The 24,517-nt window shown below is 32.8% G+C and overlaps 1 pseudogene; it reads right to left on the bottom strand.

Moving 5' to 3' along the window:
- Positions 1-4,428: 4,428 nt before the first annotated feature.
- Positions 4,429-4,804, bottom strand: LOC148575207 (uncharacterized; annotated as a pseudogene).
- Positions 4,805-24,517: the final 19,713 nt, after the last annotated feature.

A 24,517-nucleotide genomic window follows, 5' to 3' on the forward strand; every position in this document is an offset into this window, starting at 1 on the left:
TAGTTCTTTTATTTCAGAATTTTCTTCTTTAATTTTTAACTTAGATAAACTTAAAGGGCTATTAATTTTAGATTCTCTTATTTGAAAATTCGGTGAAACTAATTTTCCTGACAGTTCTTTTAATAATAGAACCGGGTTTTCAATAGCTTTATATTTTGGTATTTCTGTTTTTACAATTTTCTGAAATAATTCATCAACATAAATTCTTTCTCTGTTTTTAAATATTATACTATGATGGCTATTTGTTAAAGCATAATTTATTGCATATGTAATTGAAAATGGTTCATCATCTTGTTCCATTAAATTCTTTCTATGAAATTTATAAGCCAAACTTATAGATCTTCCAAGATTTTCAGTTGATAAAGGTATGGCGTATCCAAGATGGGCATTGAATTTAACATTTACGTTTGCCAAGTTTCCATGAACAATTCCAATTATTTGATCTATTGGGTCATCAGTAATTCTTTTGTCACAGATTGCTAAGCTTATTGGTGAATTAATTCCTTTCATATATGTAGATTTGATTAAGACTTGTATAGTACTAATATGAATCCATCCGATTTTAGATCTTTTTTGTTGATCCTTAATTTTCTCAATCTGTTTACTCAATTCTTCATCATTTATCAGAGCTATTTCAAGTTCTCCATTGGCAGATTTTATCTTTATAGGGGATTCAAGTTGAATTTTTCCATAGTATATTACATTTTTTCTATTAAAAACTTCTTTTAATAGGTTTTGTTTATTAAAATTTTCATTTGATTTGAGATTTAATTCTGTTTTTAGAACAGCCTGTTTTTCATTATCTAATAAAGCAGTTAATCTATAATAATCATATTCTTCTGTTAATTCTAAACTTTCTAAATAATTCATAATTGAAAGACTAGGATGAAGATGTACCTTTCTGGAGAAAAACTTCCTTTATTTAGTATATTTTACATGAGGTGTTTTTATCTCCAGAGGGGAGATTGTAGATACTAACTCCAGAGGGGAGTTTAGAACTATTTTTTCCTTAAAGGAATTCTTCCTCAGACTATAGAATCGCCTTGGCAGCTTCCTCCTTGCTCTCCTAGCATATGAGTACTCTTAGCCTTCTGCTTTCTATTGTCTGATGCCTTCTACAATTGCCTAAGCAACCTATTTATAATGGTTGGGTCTGATGGACAATTCCCATCCTTACCCTTCTTATGACGTCATTGCTTACGTCATTGTTTATTATCTTGCACCAGCTACATTGTTGGTGCTCTATGACCTAAGCGCTTACGTCACTATGCAATAATGTTGAGAGATGCTTCAGATGTGCTGTCTTCCTCTTTCATTATGTGACCTTCAGATGCGTTGTCTTCTTCCTTTATCATGTGGGTTGATTCCGTTTTATTATTGCTTTCTTCAGATAACTCTGAGACGCATAGCTGGCACTTGTGGTCTTCTCTGTCTTTTATCAAATAGCAGAGATTCCTCTTTATCCCTTCAGGGAGCTTTTCTAAGAGTCCGGATAAGTTGTAGAATGCTGATTCAAATTCCACTAAGAGTCTCATCTCTCTTTCTTCAATTTCATTCCTTTTACTAGACACAAGCAAAGTATTTCTGCTTTTATAATTAATTCTTGTGTGAGATTCCCTTGTTATCTTTTGAGTTCTTTCAAAGACCCTTGCTAGTGTGCTGGCTAGCCTTCCTTCATGACTGTAGATTGTTAAATCTTGAACTTGATCAATTGGTTGAAAATTTCCTGGGAAGACGGACATGAATATTACTTGGTGTGCTGGAACCAAGCATTCTTCTTCTTCATTAAAAATAGGTTGACTGTTCATAAATTTTAGGGATATATCCCTTGGATTTACGTTGTCAATCATATTTTTAAATCTCTTTACTGCATCAACGAATCCTGCAGGAAACTCACTAATAATTTTTAGATCATTAAAAATTAAAATTGTATCAATTAATCCATACTGGAAAAACTGATAGGTGTCCGATGGGGATGCATCTGAAAATATAACCAGCTTTGTTAGCTGTTCTTTGGCAATAGGATAATATCCCAAAATTGCTCTTTTTTCTTCAGTCCAGTTCAGGACTATATTAAGGGTTTCTCTGAGATTTGATCTACAGACCCTTTTCTTTTCTTTGATTTCAGCCCTTGTAGGAATGTTTCTTATTATCCCTGTTCTCTGGGTTTGAATTGGAGCTTTATCTGCTCTTTTTAGGGTTTGCTCTGGATGAAGAGCTTCATATTCCCTGAAAGATTCCTTTGCTTCTTCCAGTGTTAAAAACCCTCCTTTATGAATTATCCTTGATTGATGTGTAAATGGTGCTGCTTTTTCCCAGGCATCATATACTCCTTTCATGGGGCCATTATAAATTACATAATATTTTTTATCTTGGGTAGATTTTTTGATAATTTCAGCAATTGTTTTATTTTCTGGAATTTTTTCTTCACCTGATTTGTCCACCACGCTTAGCTGGCTGAGCTCTGATGGTTTTGGTTGTTGTGTTGATTTCATTGCTTCGATGGCCTTCTTGAGGGATTGGATCTGTGTCCTTATTTGCTGACAATGCTTGCATTTTTTGAGTTCTTGTTCGTATTTCTGAATTTCCTGATCTAATGCGTTGTAGACGAACTCCATTCTCTTGTTAATGTATCTGCAATAACATTTTTGTAACACCCTCACTATCAGAAGTCACGCTTCCGGCTGCGCTACTCTGATAGTAAGAAGTATTAAAACTAATTCACATATTAAATACTGAAATAGGAGCCTGTGACTCGACACTGTATCGCTGATTTTTTTAGAAAACCGAAAATAAATACTTTATCTTTAGAAAAATACAAGCAGGCATAGATTCATATACAAGACTCCTTACATAATAACTCAATATATTATACATATAAAACATACAATTCCTATCCCTCTTACAAAATTTTAATAACAAAGACGAGGGAAGAAAATAATCTAATTAATACAACATATAAACCAAACGCAGTATAACTCTTCTTAATGCTTCATCCGGTTCCTGAAAAGATAAAGCTGTAGGGGGGTGAGAACCTAACCACACGGTCTCACCACGCAGTTTCAAAGTTGTCATAAGAAGATATTTAATAAGAAAATTGTTTTCAAACTCAGTGATTATCATTGCCTTATGAATCTTTTAAAAAACCAGTAGGTAATCGTTCAAAACCTTTTTAAAGAAACGTGTAATTATTCAAAAATCCGAAACATTTCCTTCCTTATAAGAAAAATCTCAATTAGAAACCAACCATGCAATCAAACAACACAATCATTAATTCAGTACCAAAGTTTATTCTCAAATGTAGCATGCCAGGACAAACACAGGCAAGACAAACAAGGAAAGCACAAGTAGGTAGCAGTTACAGCAAATAGTTCAAGTAGCAGTTAAGAACAGTTTAGCAATTAGGCAAACCAAAACAAGTTCAAACCCAAACAAAGCATACAAATGCATATGATGCATGCCTGTCCTATGGCCGATGAGGCTCATCTGTCGGTTATCCAGCCAACCCGACAAGTCTGAATTGTCCTTAGACTGTCCCCCGACGTGCATCCCCAAGAGTCTATGCATAGTTTTTTCTCAAATAATCAATACTGCTCAATGGGGGTAACATTCCCGGGAATTTATATAGTGCCCGGTCACACTTACGTCGTAGGGTCAACAGAGTATCGAGTTTTCAACCTGGTACACGTGGTGGCAAGCCACGGCACTTAATCCAGGGAACCTCGTATCTCGGATATTTTAAATTCATAAGCCACAAATAATTCATTCATCATTCATCAATATCTAAGCCATTCTCAATATCATCATCATTCGTCAATCCATATCCCATTTCCAAATTCATTCAAAAATCATATTTCAATATCAAATCGGGTTTAATATCAAATCAAATTAATGATCTCATTCAACCAAAACAAGTCAATTCAATTCATAAGACTCACGAAATCACAAAAATGTATTTTACGCGTTAATATCGATTTATAACAACCCTGTAATGTAAAATATATTTAAGAAAAACCCCTACCTCGATTGCGATCTAACTACGAGACTAAACTCTTTTTCTTTCGGCTCGCATTCAGCGGCAGTTGCATCCGCAGTTCCGTTTACTTTCACAACAACAAAAACGGCTTTTACTCCAACCATGTGATTACCGAAACTCGACCCTAGAACGTCAATATCACGAAATTCTCAATAATTCATAGGAAAACAATAGCAGTAAGGATATCAAGGTTAAAATAACTTACTGCAGCTATAGAAAACAAAACGACGGAGCAGCAAAGAACATAATCAGGGACCTATGCATCTGTCCTGATGGCAGTAACATATTCCAATTGGTAAGGCAGCAGGGATATCAATAAAATCAGAATAGCGGAGCAAAATAGAAATAGAACAGATTCAAGAAAGGAGGAAGCAGTTACCGGTAAATCTGGCCTAGTTCCGACAACAACGTAGAGCCGAGTAACTTGCAACAACCAAAACCCAAGAAGATAGAGGCTTCAGATACGATCTCCGACGGCCACGGACACGGTTGCGCGACTCAAAACAGAACCAGGTAGAGCGGCGGTAGCCTCCAACAGCTCCGGTGAGTTTCTTCAACGACGGTGATGGCAGGAGCTTCGGCGGTGCTAACTGAGGCTGGACGGCGGCAGGAACGGCGGCGGGAGCTTCACGCAGCACGGCGGCGCCTATCCTTTCCCCCACCGCGAGCTCTCTGTCTCTCTCGCCCTCTGTTCCGATGACAACGACGATGGCTCCCTTCGGCGACGACGACAGCGCGAACAGTAACGGCTGCGGCGGTGAACTTCATCTGCGGCGGCGAGCTTCATCTACAGCGAGGAACAGCGTAATAGTATCGTTCTTCTTCTCCTCTGGCTCGTGGTCGGCGGCGACGGGCGCGAGGTCACTGGCGATCCGCGATGGTGGCAACGAGCTGGAGGACGAACGGCGGCAACTGTGGCAGCGGTCTTCCTCTCCCACCAACGCACTCTCTCTCTTTCTTGGATCTCCCCTTCTCCCGATTAGCAGCGGCGGCGGCGGTGGCAGTGACACCCACCGCGCCGCCTCCCTCTTCTCCCCCCTCTCCCTCCTTCCTCGGTCTCCCTTCCTTCTTTCCTTTTCTTTTCTTTCTTTCTTCGATGAGTGGGTTTATTGGAGTGAAAGTAATTGGCGGCTGAAGGAGGTAAGGGGCAGCTAGGGTTTCATTTGGGATAAAGGGAAAATTATGTGTTAATTAAGATTAGGGTTTTGTGTGTTTGATTTTAGGATTAGGGTTCAATTTGGGGCAAATGTGAAATTAGGGATTTTTGGACAATTTGGGATTTTGTTAAATTTTAATAAAATTAAGAGATATTATATTAAATTAAATATAAAATATCCATCTTGAAAATACCTTTCAATTACAAATTTATAAATTAGTTTCGATTAAATGCTAATTAAATAAAAATTGGAGACAAATAAATTAATTCTCCTTCATTTATAAAATAAGGTTAAAAATATAAATATTTAAAATTAAGGCATATAAAATATTCCCTATTTTTCAATTATAAGAACTCTAAATCAAAAATAAGAGTTTACTCAACTTTTATATAAAAATCTCCGAAATACAGTCTTAAAAAAATATAATGCATCGTAAATGATTAATTAATAACTTTTAAAAAGTTAGAGGTCTTACATCCTACCCCACTTATAAAAATTTTCGTCCTCGAAAATTAACTTAATACACACCATTTTAAAATAGTTTTGAATACTTTAGAAAAGCAGAGATCTTAGCAGATATATGTATTAATTTTCCAAATATCGAATAGTTTGTAAAACTTAGGCGTATGGAAAAAGTGTGGTCTGAAGCAAAAGTTACACGGGGGTTTAAAACAAGAATGTCACATGGGTCTGAAGCAACAGTACTTTACTTTCTAAATGCGTTTTAGATAAGCAAGAAAGTTTAGCATATTTATGTATATAGATGTTCAAATACTGAATAACTATAAGATTTAAATATATGGGTAAAGTATGGTATAAGGCAGGAGATACAAGATAGGCGTTCACAATGCAAAGTTATAGTTAATGTGGCAAAATGGCTACAAAGCAAGCTGGTATTTAAACAACGGGTAAAACGTTCATTCACCAACGTTGTATTCACTTCAGAACTTCAATTTGCAACTCCATCAATTACTTCGCAACCCAAAAAAAGTTGGTCACAAGCCTATCATCCACAAATTTTCACATGGAAATAAAATTACCACAGCCCCTTATTACGTCACACACTTACTACTTCATCTTTTCACGCTCACGAGCAGCATTCTAAGGAAACTAACGTTTCATTTGCTATGCCCAAAGGTCTTACGTGCCTCTAAAGCAATTCCCGAGTTATTTAGAAGGTTACAAGGCATGAGATAAGGTCAGGTGACAAGGACGACGTTCACAAGAATTTAAAAGACAACCTTGAGGATTAGACAACAACACAACGGTTTGAAATGAATTCAAGGTCAAGGAGTATGAGGTTTATAAAAAAGAAAATCTAAGGCCAAAGATAATTCACAAGATTCGAGTATCAATGAAACTCTTTCGAATGCATCATTTACCAAAATCGGAACTTAAGAAAATCATTTTTCCTTTCAAAAGAAAAGTATACAACAACATATTTGAAAAAGAATAACGAAAACATAGATGTGACATTTCTTGAATACAATTTCAGGTTGTAAGAGATTATGTAAAGTTTGAAAAGGTATGAGTAAAAATATTTAAGCGCTTCACTAGCCAAACGCATGCATAAAACTGACATATAGTCAAAAGAAAATCCAGTTATACTTCATCAAAACATTTTCCAAGTTTAAAAAACGGAATGGGAGAGTTTCAAGAAGTGAAAGCCATAACCAATCCCCAGTATTCCAAGGTCTAGTTCAATCTCAATCAAGGTTTTAAACTCATTCATTGTTATGCGACAATCTAAACAATCGGTCTTAGTTCGAAAACTTAGCAACCTGACACGTGCTCAAACACACCAGTACAAAATTAAATGCCATAACCTGCGACATTTTCAAACTCACCAAATTTACTTCCTGCATCAATAAGCTGTGTACTAAAAACTAGCATATTGTTACCCATGTCTAGGGGTTGCACATGACACTGAAGCACTCGAGTTTACTTAGAGGGATAAAATACCTAGGAAGAGCAAATCAAATGGCAAGGGCAACGTTCGCATGAAGTCAAAAGGATGAATAGAGTCGCAATTTAACAAGAATGCGCAATAACAATGAAATATTCCAGAAGGAGAGTCAATTTACATTTTTTTTCCTAGGAGATCCGAATCAAAGAACTTCAATAGGAATCATCAGAAAAGTTAACATATTTAGCCGAAACAAATTTAGGCCGAATAAAGGACATACAAAGTTTGCAAAAGAGAAGATAACATGATTTAAGACAATGTTTACAAGTATTTGAAGAAATGGTTTGAGTCACCAACAAACAAGAATTGTCAAAAATCATAAAGTGTGCCGGACAGAAAAATCGAAGTACAAATAGAAAAAAAAATTTTGATTTCAAAGATCTTCAATAGAAACCATAGAGTAGAATAGGGTAATTGTTTACAAAATTCAAGAAAGTCAATTAAAAACGTAAATATTGCGTCTTGTTAAAACAAATTCAAGTCGAGCTAGATTATGTGAGATTTATGAAATAAAAATTAGTTAGGCTAAGGATAAAACATTTTCCTGAAAATCTTGGTAGAAAATCAAATTGTAGTCTTAAGAAGAAACTTGAATTTAAGAACTCCTGTAGGAACGATCAAGAAGAAGAACAGTGCATTTATTTAAATCGGATTTGAGCTAAGTCGAAAATAATACTAAAAGTCATTGGTAGCGTTAACAAAGAATGGATAATCTCAAAAAGGAACGAATTCACTTTCTCAAAAGAAACATGAAATGTTTAAATAAGATTTTGCATTAAAACAACTCAAATTAAAATAAAATATGCAAAATTTATAAAATAAACTTAATTAAGCTATGAGCAAAAATATTCTTTCAAGAATCTTGAAAAATATTCAAGAGGAGAATCAAACCAGAATTACTTTGAAGACCCAAAACAAAAATTACAAGAGGGCTTTATAAGATAGGATGTATTACGGCAAAACAGGTTCAGATTTCATCGATAAATTACATCGTTTAAGTAGAAGAATACATAACCTAAAGCTGTGATGTCAAGAATCTATGGAATAAGTAGGCGCATGTTAAGAGAAGAATACGCATATGGTGCAAAGCATAGAGGCAAGATATCAAATCATAACTTAAGGAGAGAATCTAAATCAGAAAATTTTGCTATGAACAACAAGAAGAAAGATAATATATTGATCGAAGTAAATTCCAATTAAATTAGAGTACAAAGTTCTTATAAGAGAACGTCAAATTGAGGACCATAACATTAAGAATCCAGGGGATAGTCAAGAATATAATTTGACAAAGAATCAAACCGTATCTCAAGAAAGGCATTGAATCAAGGATTTCCAATGCAAATGATAAAGGTAAAAGTAACACCTATCACAGATAAGGATCACATGTCAACCAACTTCAAGAATTAATTTCTAATGCTCCCAAAACCCGCAACTCGCGTTATCTATGACTCGCATATTGTCTATCATAACCCATTGGTGTTTCCATATACATAATTTACTAGTGTTAAGCCGGCCAAACTTAATACCAGGAATTATGCAATGCAAGACTAATGGCATTAATCAATAGACCGTCATGTGTATAAAACTCTAATTCTCATTATCTGAACGAGACCTATTACATGTCAGACGCTCAGAGTATGCAATTGAAGCATAATCAGTCCATTCCTCAGGCTCTACAGGAAGGACCGCTCTGATACCATAATGTAACACCCTCACTATCAGAAGTCACGCTTCCGGCTGCGCTACTCTGATAGTAAGAAGTATTAAAACTAATTCACATATTAAATACTGAAATAGGAGCCTGTGACTCGACACTGTATCGCTGATTTTTTTAGAAAACCGAAAATAAATACTTTATCTTTAGAAAAATACAAGCAGGCATAGATTCATAAGGCAATGATAATCACTGAGTTTGAAAACAATTTTCTTATTAAATATCTTCTTATGACAACTTTGAAACTGCGTGGTGAGACCGTGTGGTTAGGTTCTCACCCCCCCTACAGCTTTATCTTTTCAAGAACCGGATGAAGCATTAAGAAGAGTTATACTGCGTTTGGTTTATATGTTGTATTAATTAGATTATTTTCTTCCCTCGTCTTTGTTATTAAAATTTTGTAAGAGGGATAGGAATTGTATGTTTTATATGTATAATATATTGAGTTATTATGTAAGGAGTCTTATATATGAATCTATGCCTGCTTGTATTTTTCTAAAGATAAAGTATTTATTTTCGGTTTTCTAAAAAAATCAGCGATACAGTGTCGAGTCACAGGCTCCTATTTCAGTATTTAATATGTGAATTAGTTTTAATACTTCTTACTATCAGAGTAGCGCAGCCGGAAGCGTGACTTCTGATAGTGAGGGTGTTACAATTTTTGTCACCCTTAATATATTCAATTTTTATTGGATATTGTAACAAAAATAATTGCCATCTTACCAATCGTCCATGATTATAATCAACTTTTAAATTATATCGTATGAAACCTGTTAGGTAGCTTGAATCTGTCCTTAATGTAAATTTTCTGGGTAGTAAATCAATTTTCCATTTCTTAAGAGATTTAATTGCTGCTAGAGTTTCCTTTTCATGAGTGGTATATCTCTGTTCTGTTGGAGTAAAAGTCCCTGAAATATACCTGCAAAGTAATTCCTTTGGGGAATTTTTAGAATCTAGTGATTCTTTTCCTTGTTCCAAACTTTTTATAGCTTTCTTAACTTTTAGACATCCCGACCAGGTTATGTCTGAAGCATCTGTTTCTACTATTAAGTAGTCATTTTCTTCTGGAATATAAAGTTTTGGAAGTTTTTCACATAATTCTTTAATCTTTTGAATTTGCATACTATCTTTTTCATCCCATTTCCATTCTTTTTTAGTACTAATTTTTGGAAATAAGTTTTTAGTGTATTCTGTTATATTCTTTAAGAATCCTTGATCAGAAATATAATTTATACACCCTAAAAATCTTTGTAATTGTTTTCTATCTTCTATTTTATTAGGAAATAAATTTACCTTTTCTAGGACATTTGGCTGAAGTTTTAGCTTTCCTTGAGTAGATAGAATTAATCCAAGAAACTCTATTTCTTGTTTTGCTATTCTTGCTTTCTTTTTGCTAAGAACTAATCCTTTTTCTTTACATCTTTCTAAAACTATTAATAATTTTTGAAGATGATCTTCTCTATCCTGTTTTGTAAAAATTAGTATATCATCAATGTACACTAAAACAAATTCATTTAACTCTTTTAGATTTTCTTCCATAAATCTTTGATAAATACCTGGAGCTTGTTTTAATCCGAATGGCAATACATTCCATTCATAGAGCAACACACTTGTTGATTCTTTTGTTGGACAAGTAAAAGCAGTTAATTTCTTTGTTTCTTCGTCTAAACGAAGTTGCCAATATCCTGATTTTGCATCAAGAGATGAAAACCAAGTTGCTCCTTTGATTTTTTCTAAAATAGAATCTTTTCTTGGAAGTTTATGAGCATCACCAATAGTTTCTTCATTCATCTTCTTATAGTTAATAACCATTCTTCGTTTTCCCCTTTTAATTTCATTATTGTTTTCGACATAAAAGGCTGGAGCCGCATGAGGATTTTTACTTAATCTTATAATTCCTTTTTCCAAAAGATCTCTACATTCTAATGAAAACTCTTCTCTATCTCTTGCGAAATAAGGGATTTTATTTGGAACATTTATCTCTTTTGTCGGATCTTTTAATTTAATGCTTACTAATTCGTTATTTGTATTTTTAATATCTAAAGGATTTTCAGCACAAATTTCATCCAAAAGTTCTTCTATCTTTATTTCAAGATTATTTTTTGGGATATTTATTTGAAAGTATAAATTTAAATAACATATCTCTAATATAAATTTTAAGATCTTATCTATAGTAGTAGTCGGTATTTTTATACGTTTTGATTTTTGATTTATTGAAGAATCGTGTGGAGCTTTTAAAACTATATATGTTAGTTCTTGAATGAATGGATGATATAGCTTTAAAAAGTTATTTCCTATGATAAAATCCATTCCAGAATCTAACATGTATATAGATGGAACAATGAACCTATAATTTTGAATAAAAATTTCAACCATCTCTGCTTTTTGGTCAATTTTATGTATTGATTTGTCAGCTATTCTAACTCTTAATGGTTTCTTTAATTTTTTCCAATCAAGTTTTATATTTGAACTAGCAAAGCATTGTGATGCTCCAGAATCTATGAAAGCATTTATAAATTTTTCTGTTATTTTTATAGTAATAAATGTAGCATTATTACTCAGTCTCTGAGTCTGTTTCCGAGACATATTCAAAAATATAGTCTAAGTTATCATCAAATTCTTCTAAAGGTTCCATGAAACAAGACTTAGCAATTTCTATTTGTTTAGTAAGATCCTTTTTATCCTTCTTTTTCGGACATTCATTTGCATAGTGTCCTTCTTCTTGGCAATACCAACACTTACAATTTTCTTTTTTATTTGGGCAATAATCACTTTTTTGTCTCTTGTTTTTATTGTTATTTCTTTTTCTAAAATACCTCTTTTTTCTCCAGTTTGGATAGTATTTTCTTTTTCTAAATTGATATTTTCTTTTTCTTTGAAAATTTTTATTAAGACCATATTTTTGAGGTATCTCTTCATTATCCTGACAGCAAATTCTAATTATATTTGCAAATCTTTTTTGAGTTGCTTCTTGCATACAACGTTCTTTTATTTCCTCTCTTATTGCAGAGGTTGCTCCACCAAAATTATTTTCAATTGTTCCTCTATTTATTTCTCTTATAAATCTTCCCATAATAAATTCGTTAGCAGGATATGGAAGTTTTGTTATATACATACTAAGATAATGATTTTTATCTTCTTCTTTTAATTTGTAATAATGTATTCTATATTCACATATATAAGACTCCACATTACATAGATCATATATGTGAATGTTAGCTAAATGGTTTTTTGCTTCTTGATATTCTTTATTATAGACTTCTTGTTTATGATCTATAATATTTTTCCCAAAAAATTCTTTATATAGAATCATCATTATATATAATATCTTATCATAAGCTGTTATTTTTGTTGCTAATTCTTCTATTATTTGGTTTTCTATTGATGTCATATAATCTCTTATAGCTCCTTTAGTATGAAACCCTATGTAATTCCAAATGTCTCTTCCAGATAATTCATTAAGTTTTGGATTAGTAAAGGCTTCTAATAAGAAGGAATTCAACCAGTTTTCGAAAATTTCTTTTTCATTCGTTTTACAGTCTAAATCGAGCATTCTTTCTCCTTCCATTTCCTGGATTTTAGGAACGTATTTTGATGGTATTTTTGTATATTTTGAATTTTTATTTATAAACCCTTTTTTAAAAGCATAATTATCAAAACCTGTTTCCCATTTAAATTGAGATTGATTATCCCTAGATGTTCCAGCTTCATTTTTTACTTGTATTGGAATTGCTGGTTCTTCGTCACTTGAATAATCTAGAATGTGTTCTTCATTTTCTATATTTTCAGAATTTACTAATTCTTCTTCTATTTGAAAACCATGTTCCATAATATTATTTTCTTGAGCCATTTTTAATTGTTTAAAAAGCATTGTAACTTCTTCTAATTTTTCTTCAATATTCATAATTTCAATGGTGGTTTTACTTTTAAATCTGTTATGTTGATTATATTTTGAAATTTTTCTTCTTTGGGATTCTCTTTTTCCTTATTTCTTTGAAATTTTATGGATACTAATATTTCTTCAAGCATATCTACTATAGAATTTAATTGTGGGTTAAAAGTATGATAAAGATGTGGGGAATCATTTCCATAGTAACATTTTTTAGAAATTCCGTGTGAAAAATAGGTTTTTTCAGGTTTTTGAAGTCCTTCAATAAAACTTATAGTAAAATTAAGATTTTGAGAAAAATCATTTTGTATTGATTTTAAGAATTCGGTGTCATTACAATTAACATTAGTTAAAATCATTAATTTTTGATCTATTAATTTTGATAATTTAATTATTTCTTCTCTTAAATCTTCTAATTTACTTTTTTTTTCATTAGGTGACGTTTTTAGAAGAATTACGATTTTAAGTATGTCTTTTAAATCTTGCTATAAAGAGTAACTTAGGCAATTTCGGCATTCAAGTTATAGGCATGGGAGAATTGGCCTAATTGGTTTTCATAATCTTACTCAGCATTGACTTACAAACCATATCACAAGCAGTTTTGTCCTCCGTCGTTATTACTTGTCAGTTGTCACTCAGGCGCCGTATTGTATATGCCACTCTTATATGTTTGTTGTTACCATCGATAAACGAGATTATCATCGTTTTATAAGGCAGATGTGTGAATAAATCTGTTGGATCATCATCTCGTTTATTTGTTTAATTAAATAGGCAAAATTTTGTTTTTAAAATCAATCCTATTTTAAAATTTGAACTAAACAAATTGAGTCCAGTTAACTCAAGAAAATAATAGGATAAATGAATTAACTAATAAGATAAATAGTCGTTAATTTTTTTGTTTTTTTTTTTGTATTTTTCAAAAATATATTATTTTTAATATATTTTTTATTTGATAAAAAATTCGATTCGATCCATCAAAAATTTTATTTTCTAAGATTTTTTTTTTTGTTAAAAAGTGATTATTTTGTCTGAATTTTTTTTCCCTAAAATTTAACTTTTATCTAAATTTAAAAAGAAATAAAAAAATAAACGATCAGTTAACTTAACCTGTTAGATTAATAATAAATGATTCATGATTGAAAATTAAAATCTATAAACAAATAAAAAATAAATATGCCAACTCGTATAACTTGTGAGTTTAGACATACAAAATCTAAAGAGTCAGACAGGACCTTTTGATAGACCTAATCGATTTGGTGCAACAAAATAAAACGTAATATTTGGCCAATGGAAATCACAAAGTTTATTTTGTTTCATTACTTATCAAGTCTAAAGCTAAGAATGAATGAAGAGACTACTTCATTTGAGAAAGTATGAGGGATGCACGAATTATTCGAGTTATTCTAAAGCTAATGATATGAGTTATTCTAATTATGATAAAAAAAATTCCAATGCACGGGTTATTCGAATTTTTTTTTTTTGAAATTAAACAGCTCAACACAATAGAAGTGGAGCGATCAGGTTACATAAACTAAAAATAAGCGGAACTAACAAAATATAACTACACAAATTTGTCCCCATGTCATCTCCAGTATAGCCATCAACAACGAAAGGGATCCACACCGCTCCACTCGTTAGTACTACTCGAAGACATGTTGATGATTTCTTCAACTTCTTTGCTTGTGTGCTGAAAAATCCGTCTATTTCTTTCCAACCATAAGTTCCAGACGATCGCGCAGAAGCACCTCAACCGGTGATTACGCTCTTCCATCCTCCGCGGTTCTTCTGTCCAACTAAGAAAGTGTTCTTTCATCGATCCCGGGTAAGACCACCGTTGGCCAAAGGCTGAAGTCCAAGCACTCCATACCTGCCATGTAAATATACATCCTAGAAACAAGTGATGTACATCATCCACCCCGTTGTTACAAAGAACACAAGTAACATCTTCCTGGCTGATGATTCCAAACCGGCTCAACCTGTCCTTTGTATTCACTCTTCCTATCAGAACAAACCAGACAAAGAGCTCCACTCTAGGCGGAACCAGCCCCTTCCAAATAGTCCTAGTGAAGCTGTAGCAGGTTACCTCCGCTGGGATCAGTTCCTCCTGCATCACCTGTTTTGCATGTTTGGGTTATTCGGGTTATTCTGTACTTATAAGTCTTTTTAATGATATAATAATAACAAGTGTAATAACCCGTGCCATGCACGTGATAAAATTAAAATTTAAATTTTAAATTATTCTATTAAAATTAATTTAAATTGTAATAATTTAATTAATAAATAAATAATATGATGTATATTGTTCGTATTTTTTTAAATATAATATTAAATATATTAACTCGAATGTAGCTATTAAGTGTATAAAAATTATGTTTGAACTTTGAATTATGAATTCTCTAAATAAAATTATCCCGTTTAAAATATTTAAATTATGCCTTCAATCATAAATTACAATTATGATTTAAAAAATTTTCTTTGATATAATATTACATTTTTTTCTCCACTTTACTATTAATATATTGATATTGCAAGTCTAAAGTACAGTATTTTACTTAATCTTGACTGAAAAAGAAAATAGTTACGTGTTTCTATCATTTAATTTATTTAATACACCATGTGCTAACACTAACGGTATTTTTTTAAAAAAATATATTGATAAAAATAGATGTAATATAATTACAAATATAACATAAATAAATAAAATATATAAATAAATGCAAAACCAATACGTTTACCGATGTCTTTGTTAAGTTTTATAAATTAGAGAATAAATTATGTAATTTTGGTTGCTCGGTGATTACATAAATGATCAAGTAATTAGATTATAAATTGATCTCATAGTGTACATCTTATTTTTTTTTATCATTTTTGAATGAAAGCGAGAATTAAGAGAGTAAGTAGTAATACATAAAGAAAAAAAATTACACCACAACACATAATTATTACCAAAAGAAATATTCATATTAAAATATTAAAATTTTACATAATGCAAATCATGAAGATCAATCATAATGTACTAATCACTTCTCTCTATTTTTGACCATGATATAAGTTTTTCTTTTCCAGTCAAGAGTCCAATAACATCTAATTGAACAAAAAATTGAACTAAAAGTACCAAATTAAGGATAAATGAGTAAATAATATAAGAAATTATAACTTCGTACGTGTATAAAATAAAGAGAATTTACTGATTTATTTTATGTTAAACGATAAAATTAACAATAGTATATTAATAAAAGGATATACCTTTAAAAAAAGTCACAATACAATTTCAAATATTTTCATAAATAAACTGTTAAAATTTTTATTGTCAATAAAATGATGCTATTATACAATTTTTTGGTAAAATTTAAAATCAAAAGGAAAATAATTGTGCGAGTTAATATAAATTAATTACATACCAAATAAGTAAAATCATTCATTTGTTTGTTTCAATATATCAGTATGGGCAAGCAAATTAAAATGATTATCTGGAATTTTATGATCATCGACGGTATGTACTATACGTAACTCCTTCTTAAAAGATATTTTGCACGTATGTACAGTCAGAATATATATTCCGCTTGATTTCTCAATCTCAAAATTTGAGAAGACATAAACCTTCCTTTCTACCAATTCATTCTAAAATATTTTTATCAAATAATTCTTGATTGAACAATGAATTTTATCGTACTACAAAATAAATTAAATATAAAAATTATTAGCATTTACAAAGCTATTAAAAAGAATTATCTTTGACTTGTGAAATGGTGTACTTATAAAATTAACTTAAAATATGAACTACAAATATTTATAAGAATTAATTTTGATGCACTGACAGTGTAAAGTAGTTTTATATACACATGCATCTAATTACGTAATGACACATCAATAAAAATAAATACCTTTCACATTGACCGCATGAATGGTCATCCAAAAGAACGGATGTGATTGCACGACTGTGTAAACTGCTTTACATTGTCAGTGCATCGAAATTAAACTCTATTTATAAATTGAACTTAGCGTTACTTGAAAAAATTTAGTAAATAAATCAACTCATCTTATCATCTATTAGAACTATTTCTATGTAAACCGTCTTACTCTTATCAAATTTGGATGGGACTTTCTATAACCTTATAATTTTTGTCTTTATTTTTCATATTTTCTCTTCGTATAATCTACTATAGGTGATACTATTGATAGGATCGTAGTCAATAGTCATTAAGTATGGAAAAAAAAATAGAATAAAGATTATATCAAAATTATAAATTTTTTAAATGATAAACATGAAAGAAAATTTACTATTGCTTATTATATATACTAATATGTCAATAATTTTAAAAATATACTAATAATATTAATAGTTTAAGGATAATTGTACTACAGTTATAATAAATTTAGTTATTACTCTAAATAAATAAAATAAATAATATATTTGAAAACTAAAGAAAAAAAAGATTAGCGGTAATTATGTTTGAAATGTTCCTATATTTTTTGTCATTCTTTCACCGCAATGTTAGATCAAGAAAACTCTAAATTTAAAATATAATAATAAATATGTCATATGATAGAAAAATAATAAGCTAAAAAGAAAAAAAAAATATATATATATATATATGATATTTAGATATTAATTATTGTTATTTATTAACTTATTTTAGGTATATATATATATATATATATATATATATTTTGATATTGTCCAAAATTAAATTAAAATTATGTTTAAAGTCTTAATATCGTAATTGAGGTATAATTAATACCTAAAATTTTAATAATTAAATACCTAAAATAAGTTAATTAAATAACAATAATTAATATCTAAAATATTGAAAAGGAATTTTTAATAAATATGAGAAATAAAAATAAAAAAATTAATAAATAATATTAGTGTTTAAATGAAAGAATTGATAAAGAATAATTATTATAAGTAAAAATAATATTTTTATTTTGGAAAAAAAAATACATGAGAAATTGTTTAATAATTTGTGCCATGTACATGATAATAAATTGTTCAATAATTCGTACTATGCACGTGATAAGGTTGAAATTATAATTTTAAATTATTTTATTGAAATTAATTTGATTGTAGTAATTTGATTAATAAAAAAGTAACATATTATGCATTCATTTTTTCTTAATGTAGTGTTATGTATATCAACTTAATATAGTTATTAATGATTTTTGTTAATCTACTTTTTTTTTCTAAATTTATGATTTAAAATAACAATTGTAAATATTAATAATTAAACAAATTATTATATTATAATTACTTATGTTTTATTCCTGATGAGTGGATATTTTATATGTTTTTTGGGGTATTTTCATATAGTTTTTAGTAGGATCTAGCTACTTTTTAGTATATTTTTATTAGTTTTTATGCAAAAATTATATTTCTGGACTTTACTATGAATTTGTGTATTTTTCTGTGATTTCAGGTATTTTTTGGCTGAAATTGAGGGACCTGAGCAAAAATCTGATTCAGAGGCTGAAAAAGGACTGCAGATGCTGTTGGATTCTGACCTCCCTGCACTCGAAATAGATTTTCTGGAGCTACAGAAGCCCAATTGGCGCGATCTCAATTGCGTTGGAAAGTAGACATCCTGGGCTTTCCAACAATATATAATAGTCTATAATTTGCCCGAGTTCAGATCATGCAAATTGGCGTTTAACGGCAAGTCTTTACCCTATTCTGGTGTTAAACGCCAGAACTGGCATAAAAACTGGAGTTAAATGCCAGAAACAGGCAGCAACCTGGCGTTTAACTCCAAGAAAAGTCTCTACACATGGAAGCTTCAATGCTCAGCCCAAGCACACACCAAGTGGGCCCCAGAAGTGGATTTCTGCACTATCTATCTTAGTTTACTCATTTTCTGTAAACCTAGGTCACTAGCTTAGTATAAAAACTATTTTTAGAGATTTATTTTGTACCTCACAATATTTTACATCAGAACTTGTATTTTCTACGGCATGAGTCTCTAAACTCCATGGTTGGGGGTGAGGAGCTCTGCTGTGTCTCGATGAATTAATGCAATTACTATTGTTTTCCATTCAATCACGCTTGTTTCTATTCTAAAATATTCACTCGCACTTCAACATGATGAATGTGATGATCCGTGACACTCATCACCTTTCTCAACCTATGAATGCGTGCCTGACAACCACTTCCGTTCTACCTTAGATTGAGTGCATATCTCTTTGATTCCTGGTTCACGAGTTTGATTGCATCTCCTGACAACAGAGCATTCAAATCCGTGAGATCAGAGTCTTCGTGGTATAAGCTAGAATCAATTGGCAGCATTCTTGAGATCCGGAAAGTCTAAACCTTGTCTGTGGTATTCTGAGTAGGATCTGGGATGGGATGACTGTGATGAGCTTTAAACTCACGAGTGTTGCGCGTAGTGACAGACGCAAAAAGATCAATGGATCCTATTCCAACATGAGTGAGAACCGACAGATGATTAGCCGTGCGGTGACAGCGCATTTGGACCATTTTCACTGAGAGGACGGATGGTAGCCATTGACAACGGTGATCCACCAACATACTGTAACACCCTAACTACCAAAGCTCACGCTTCCGGCTGCGCGACTCTGATAGCTCGGACATTACGACGACTTTTATACTATTTAATACTAAAATATGAGCCTGTTTAAAACTTCTAAACTGCAATACCGATTCAAAAATACTTTCGTTCGATAACATATATCCATAGATACCATACAACTTTCAAAAACTCATAAAGAGTACATCCATATATATACACATATATATAAATAATATTACAAGCATTAGCCAATACAATTTCTATCCCTCTTACAGAATATATCAAGATAAAGGCGAGGGTACAACAAATAATAATCTAAAGCAATACAGAGCATCTCAACAACGACTAAATAAACATCTTCTTGACTTCTGCACCCATATCCTGAAAGGGGAAAATGTAGGGGGTGAGAACATCATCCTCGAAAGGATTCTCAGTAGAGGGTTTTTGGAAATTACTATAATAGGATACGTGAAAATAAACTGTACCAGTGATTAATAACCGTCTTATGCCTCTTTTCAAAAACAACGATTTTCAATAAAAGTAAAGTCGGAAATCTTTTCTGAAAGAGGAACCGTTCAATTCTCAAAAACATCAAAAGCCTTTCAAAAAGGTTTATCTATGCTGAACCAAAATAGCCTTTCATATTTTTCCAAACCAGAAACACACAAAACCGAAACCAACCATCAGTCCATCTCATTTCAACCACGGCCCTAGGCCCAAACAATCCAACCATCAACCAATCACCACAATCCAACAGAGTCCCAGTTGCAAACACAGATAGAAAGTTCAAGCACAAACAAACAGTTACAGCAAGTAGAACAAATAGCAGTTAATCACAAGCAGTCACAAAGGCAAACCAAGTACAATATGCAAATCCAAACAATGTCACATAGATGCATATGATGCATGCTTGTCCTAGTGGCTGATGATATCATCTGTCGGTTATAGAGCCAACCCGACAAGTCCTGGTAGCTAACCATGGACTGTCCCTCTGTCGTGCATCCCCAACTCGAGTTATACTCAACATAAACTTGATCATAATCATAATCATGATCCATATCCAACACCCTCACTGGTGTATATTCACGGGGGCGAGCTCATCCGGGGCTTTCATAGTACCCGGCCACCCTTACGACATAGGGTCAGTAGAGTATCAAGTCTCAACCTGGAGCACGTGGTGGCTAACCACTGCTACTACCCAGGGAAACTCGTATCTCAGATAGGGAAAGTGTAAAATCACAATCATCAATATCTCAGCATATATGCATTCATTCTCAACCATGGATCAACATCCATCTCAGCCATCTGGCTCACGGTTCAATCCAGAACCAGCCAATATTGATAATCATACACAGCCATTCTGGCTCACGGTTCAATCCAGAATCAGCCAATATTCATAATCATACACAGCCATTCCGGCCCATAACGAAATAGCACTTCCACCATTCAAAATCATTAAATTCATAAAATCGGCATTTAAGCCGTAAATCATTTTTCTCAATTCATTTCACTTTGAAATCAAGTTTCAACTCTTTTCAGCCTTGGCTTTAAAGATCTCATTTCTCAAATCATCTCAGGCTCATAAGCCACTTTTACTCAAGGTAAATTTCCCTTTTAAAACAATGCCACTTCCGGCATCCTCTTTCCAAAACTTCCATAACCATGGAAGGTTAAAGATTCATTTTGAAACATTCAAAATCATCCATCCAACAATGAGATTTTATAACAAAGTTTCTCGGCAGAGTCCCAAGTCTTTAGGAGAGAATAACATAACTCATTTTTCCAAATTCATTTAAAATCATTAAAACCTTGGCTTTCCGATTTGAGTAATAAAATAGGATCTAAGCCAAACCGAGTCACGTAATCATTTACTTCTTTCAAAGCCGTTTCCTTTACTTAGGCAAAACCAACTTCAACCCCATGATAAATTCTAGAACGTTTCAACTGTTCAAAATTGTTTTAGTCTTGCAAGAATTCAAAATTCAAGAGTACTTAAAACCTTTCTCAAAACATTTCAAAATGAAACTTGTCAATAGACATTCACGTTCTTTCAAAGTCATTGAAACTCCTCTAATTGAAACCCTCAAGTAAAATTCAAAGGCATTGCCCTTGTCACATTTAAAACAGCTTTAAAACATAAGTTTCATCTAAATAACTTTCTCCTGAAAGAGATACAATGCCTTTCTTAAGAAGCAAGACTAAATCACAATTTCCTCTTTAATAATTCATTTCAAAAGTATGAATCATCTCTTTCTTGATAATTCAAATAAAATAGTAGAAGTCTTTAACTCATCATTTTCCAGACAACATTCAATAAAGACTCGAATTTTATAGAAATTTCGGCAGCACCTCCCCTAAAACTTGGACTTTGCCACCCGGTTCGATTCCCAACTAAACCGTTTCACAATCCTTTTCAACAGTCCAAATTTCAAAATCAGTCCAAGGCAAGCCAAAATCCAACAGTCATCTCAATTCCATATTTCAAGAAAACCGTTTCAAAATCAAATCATTATCATCCAAATAAACTCATTTCTAAAGCTTTAAAGAAACGGTTCAGCAACAATCATTTATCAAACCAGATCATTTAAAGCAAACCAGGCTGAATTCAAGAGTGCATTCAACTTTTCACATCATCAAGATAATTAACTCAATTCAAATCGATCCTTAACGGATTAAACTCAGATTTCAAATCTTTAAAGAATCAACTTCAAAACATTACATTTCACAGAGCCGCACAACAATTCAGCCAAACAAATATCCATAGCCATTCGAGACAATCAAATAATACATAATGCTGATACAATCACCAAATACACAATGTCTCACATCAGTATCCATATGTAATAATTCCAATACATAAAACATAATTTTTGGAAAAGCGCCCCCTACCTCAAAACGCAAATCCATAACCCAAACGTCTCACAGAGGTTTTTCCGCCTCAACTCGAAATCACCAGCAACCAAAACCTCGGCTCCAAGCCAATTTCATAATAACCATAGCAACACTAATCACAACATACAATAATCAGGACTCGATTCCACGTTATCAAAACTCATATTCATTAACCAAACACAACCGAATACTAACGCGAGGCTTTTCGAAATATAATTTACTTACTGAACTAGCAAAACGAAGCAGGCGCAGCTCCATATCAACCCGGCAGCAACTCCGTTGGCCACCTCAAGCGACAGTGGCGGCGAAAAACCCCGACAACTGCGACTGCACGACAACGTCATGATGATAAAAACCCAGGAATAGAAAGGAATGAAGACCAAATGCAAGGACCCTTACCAGCAGTGGTTTTCCGGTGACTAAGCTGCATTCTCCGGCGGCAGAGACGGCAGAGCAGCTCGGAGCGGCCAACAGCAGTGGCGGCGCTAACCCAGCACCAACATCCACCACCGTCACCACCTTCCTCTCCGATCAGATCCAACGGCCGCAACTCAGCCGCAGCAACAATGAAACGGTAGCAAAAGGATCAACCCCAACCCGCGATGATGGCTCTCCGGCGCAACACCAGCCACAACAGGAACGGCGGCGGTGAGCCCCCAACAGCGGTGAGTTTCCTGGCGATAGAACAAGCAGAACTGGCGACGACAAGGAGGCTCGGCGACGGCGACCCAAGCGGCGATGGTCTCCCCTGTCGCGCTCTCCCTCTCTCTGCGGTGCAGACTCCCATCTCCCTCTCTCTTCGTGCTCGCCATCAGAGGCAAGATGGTGGCGACTCAGCAAGGATGAGCTCCTCTAGTTCGGTGACAAAGGCGTGGCTCAGGCTCCAGGGACCGGACGGCAATGGCGGCGACGGCACGGCTCAGCAATCGCATGGTGACGATGCGAACAGATCCTTCTCCCTTCGGCTAGCAACGGCGGCGACGCTCCTCGCGGTTCTGGCAACGAGGATGACGGCGTATCTCTCTCTCTCCACACGTGGTGAACTCCTCTCCTTCTCCCTCAAATTCGTTTCTTCCTTCCTTCATCTTGCAGCTGCTGCTGTGGTAGTTTTGGTTTGAGAAAAGGGGAAAAGCAAAATTGTGTTGCTGCTGCTAGGTTGGGTGAGGAGGAAACCGGGTCGAGTACGGGTTACTGGGTTAGGGTTTCATTTTGAAAATTAGGGTTAAGGGCATTATGGTAATTTCACATAAACTTGGGAATAATATAATAATTGAAACCCAATGTAAATCCAACACTAATTGTATATGGAAAAATACTATTTGCTCATCAATTTTACAAATTATTTTCAATAAAATGCCTAAATCTAAAAATTAGAAATAATATAATTAATTTTTTATTTTCCAAAATAGCAGTATTAATATTTAAAATATAATTATTTAATCCAAATCATATAGAAATCCTTATTATTTCACAACTACCAACTTTAAAATTTGAATATAGAAAATAATCCAATAATTATAAAATTGGATAATAATCTCAATTTATTTCAAATTCAATAAATTAAAACTTACTTTAAATTTCTTTAATAGAGAAATTTCTGAAATTAAAACTACAAAAACACTGAATTTGAAATTAGCTAATGATAGCCCTTTTTCAAAAGTTCTGGGTCTTACACATACAGCTTGCCATGGAAGGAGCCTTGCGTGCGTGAAGAAGAAGGCAGTCGGAAAGCAGAGATTCAGAAGACAGAGCATCTCCAAAACCTCAACCTGTTCTTCATTACTGCATAACAAGTATTAATTAATCCATGTTCTTTTACTCATTCCAATTAAAACTGAGAATTATTATTGATATCCTGACTAAGAGTTACAAGATAACCATAGCTTGCTTCAAGCCAACAATCTCCGTGGGATCAACCCTTACTCACGTAGGGTGTGTGTGGTTGAAGGAATTATAAATAATTCCTAGGAATTTTAAGATAGGAATATCATATTTCTATGTTTGGTTCAAAGTTTGAAAAGCTATTTCTAAACAAATTTGATTTCCGGGATTCAAAATACCATTATTTTAATTCTCACCTTCTCCTTGGGTATCTTTGATTCCCATGGGAATGGAATATTTATAACAAAGTAATACTTGAACCATACACACCCGTAAGGTATTGCTTGGACGACCCAGTGCACTTGTTGGTTAGTTGTGCAGAATTGTAAAAGTGTGATTGTGATTTCGTGGACTAATTCCCAAAATTAAAAACATACTATTTATTTTTTATTTAATGATTTTTTTATTTATACTACCAGTATATATTGATCGATTACTAAATAATTTTTTTATTCGTA

Source organism: Arachis ipaensis, chromosome B2, assembly GCF_059453495.1.
Source record: "Arachis ipaensis isolate K30076 ecotype BB chromosome B2, ASM5945349v1, whole genome shotgun sequence".
NCBI classification, from domain to species: Eukaryota; Viridiplantae; Streptophyta; class Magnoliopsida; order Fabales; family Fabaceae; genus Arachis; species Arachis ipaensis.